Source organism: Rattus norvegicus, chromosome 8, assembly GCF_036323735.1.
Source record: "Rattus norvegicus strain BN/NHsdMcwi chromosome 8, GRCr8, whole genome shotgun sequence".
NCBI classification, from domain to species: domain Eukaryota; kingdom Metazoa; phylum Chordata; class Mammalia; order Rodentia; family Muridae; genus Rattus; species Rattus norvegicus.
The window spans coordinates 93495371-93498594 of NC_086026.1; the positions used below are offsets into that span (position 1 = coordinate 93495371).

General features: G+C 41.7%; 1 non-coding gene across 1 annotated transcript; it reads right to left on the minus strand.

The window, feature by feature from the left end:
* Positions 1–220: 220 nt before the first annotated feature.
* LOC120094469 (small nucleolar RNA SNORA32) lies at positions 221–342 on the minus strand. The gene has a single exon (XR_005488778.1). It is a non-coding gene; the product is annotated as a small nucleolar RNA SNORA32 (small nucleolar RNA).
* Between the last annotated feature and the right edge of the window lie 2882 nt (positions 343–3224).

A 3224-nucleotide genomic window follows, 5' to 3' on the forward strand; every position in this document is an offset into this window, starting at 1 on the left:
GTTCTTTTTTAATGTATAAAATTATTTATTGTTAATTAATCTTTATTTAAGGGGTTGGTTTGTTTTCTTTGCTGTCCATCCAGGCCATCTGAAAACAGCCCTTTCTCAAGGTCATCCAGTTGTGCTTTCAGCCCTGCATAATAAGAACATGGGGGTAATGGGATGAACATTCTAGAACCATCTACATATAAAGTAACAACTGGATAAAGATTTGCTCAAAAAATGTTCCCAACAGGTTAACTGCTAGTCAAGTAGCATATGGAAAACCTAATGGGAATTTTTCTTTATGGTCATGTCCACAGCAAATGAGAAACTGCATTCTAAAAGACTTGGTAATGACCATTATTCTTCTTCACTTTTAATGAAGAATGTGATTATATTAATATAATTACTATAATTACAACACTTGTCCCTTCCCTTCCTCCGTCCAAACCCTCCCATACACACCTCCTTGCTGCTGTGTTTCAAATTCATGGTCTCTCCTCTCAAACCTACCTCTCTGTTCCCAGCTTTCCCAGCTGCTTTTCCATTAGTTCTCTGTGTATGGGGTGAGGTCTCCCGGGCTTTTCTCCATCCTCTTTGGCATATCCATTGGTTTCATCCTTGTTAATTTATTTTTACTGCATTTTAAAGAAAAAACTTATTCCGTGTGCTTGTGTGTAAGCATGTGTGCACACACATTTTGTTGAGTAAGCATGTGTGCACACACATTTTGCTGAGTAAGCATGTGTGCACACATTTTGCTGAGCACCTGTTGAAGTCAGAGGACAACTTTACAGGAGTCAGTTTTCTGCTTCTACCTTGTGGGTCCTGGGGTGGGGTTCAGATTGTTAGTATTGGCAGCAGGCACTTTTATTTCCTGAGCCCACTCTTCAGCCTGATTTCCCTGCCCTTTATTTATAAAAATCTCACCTGAGCATTTTAAGCCATTTATTCTGGCCTATTGTTTGTTTGTTTTGCTATAATTTGTTCATATTTGAGCTCTTTGATTATTATTATTATTATTATTATTATTATTGACAGCTTTGTTGTTTGTTAGTTTCTCACTAGGACCAGTTCAGCTCCATGAACATCCTATGGAAAATCCTGTCTCAGGAGACCCTTCCTTCTGAGGTGCTGCAGTGGAGGAGAAATTGGCAATTTATAAAGTTTTGAGCACAGAACGGGAGTTTTCACCAGGCAGCGTTTGGGCTCCATCCTCTCATTCACTCTTTTATTTGTATGGATATTTGTGCGTGTGCCTGGAGGAATTTGTGTGCACCACCTGTGTTCAGGTGCCTGGGGAGACTACAAGTTAGGTATGAAACCTAAGTTAGATTACAAGTTAGGTTACGGGCAATTGCGAGATGTCCAGTGTGAATGTTTGGAACCAAACTTGTTGATAGGTTATTTCTCCACTGCCAGTGAAATGAGCCAATTTAAATCAGATTAGATATATTAAAGGCAGGCTTGTCAGGAAGCTGCTCTTGGGTGAGTTGCTGGTCCCAAGAATTGAAGCCAGGGGAGTCACCATTGGGGGAGAAAGAGAAAAGACAGGCATGTTCAGAGAGAAGAGGAGAAGAAGGAGGGAGAGGAGGAAGAGGAGGAGACACCAAAATATCCAATTATAGAGGGAGGACCCTCTGGAAGAAAGGCAGCACAGCCCCTGGGCTGGAAAGTTCAGGGTTTGGAGCAGGGTATCCCAGGGAGGGACTGAGGGATGCTGGGAGACCAGTGAGCGTGACCTCATCTTGAAGTAAAGCCATTAAGCCAGAGAATGTGACAGTAATCACACAGTTCAAATCTAACAGGTAAGGGATACAGTTCCACATTTCTTCTAGGATCCAAGATCTTGTTGAGTTCAAGGCCAATTTCTTCCCCTTACACTCATTTTCCAATATGTTGGACAAAGATAACTTTTTTAGAGCCCTTCCCATGGCTGTGGCAATAGAAATAAGTCCCTCGGTCGGATTGTCTGACCTGTGTGATCCAATGGGTGAGTAAAGAACATTAGTGACTGTCTTGACTTCTTGTCCTGGAGGGAGGAGAGGATACACTCATTCATTAACAGCCCGTGGCCCTGAGTCAGGCACATAGGTTATAAAGGATCTGGAAGTAAATCAAAATAAGTAAACAGTTTCCTGAGAAATAGAAGCGCTTGATCTGGGGCCAAAGAGATGACTTGGTGGTTAGGACTGGCTGTTCTTACATGTTGTTGTAAAAATATAAAAATAAAAAAAGTATTATTGTCTTTTACCTCGCTAGGTCTGGCACCATGGTGCCCCAAGATATCTGCTAGGTATCTTGGCGGAAACACATCCCAACTCCTCGGCAGCCCAGTGTCTCCTGTCGCCACACACTTTCCTACAGTCAAACTGTCACATAAAAGAACACACAACATAATAATCTTTGACCCAATTGATAAGCTATAATTGCCACCTAAACATACAAAGCCCAGTACCATCCATCCCTTAAGAACATTTGTAACAACCTGTAAAGGTACAGCGTAGAATCATAACGTCACCCCGCCATATTCTCCTGCCACGACTTCTCTCTCTCCCTCTCCCTCCTGTCTCTTCCTCCTTTCTGGTCCAGTCTCCTCCTCTTCCTTCAAACTTCTCTCCCACTCATCCTTCCTTCTCCTCCAATGACAGGCCTCCTTCTATCCTGTACCTGCCCCTCACATGTATTTTACAAATTCAATGGGGAGAAGGTTCTGGTGAAGTCACCTGAGTCCTGAGTAGTGACTAGGCAGCTGTCCTTGGGGCAGTGGAATTAGCATCGAAATACAGATAACTCCAGGGCAAACCACAACACTTACAGAGGACCCACGTTCTGTTCCCAGCACACACATGGCAGCTCCTAACCATCTACAAGTCCAGTTCCAAGGACTCTGCTGATAGCCTTTTCTGGTCCCTGTGGACACTGCATGCATGTAATATATATTATATATTCCATATATACTCTCTATATTCCATATATTCAATATATATTCATATATATATGTACACACACACATATATATATGCAGTCAAACATTCATTCTCATAAAATAGAAATAAATAAATCTTAAAAGAAAAAAGAATATTGACCAAAATCCCTAACAGACATGAGTCATACACAGTACAATGGAATGTGTGTTGGATCCCCCGCTCTGTTTGGGAAAAGTGTATAAACTTATACATCTCCATATTGACCGAAGGATGACACCCAGAGGCTTTTATCTTTAAACTTTCTCTTATTCT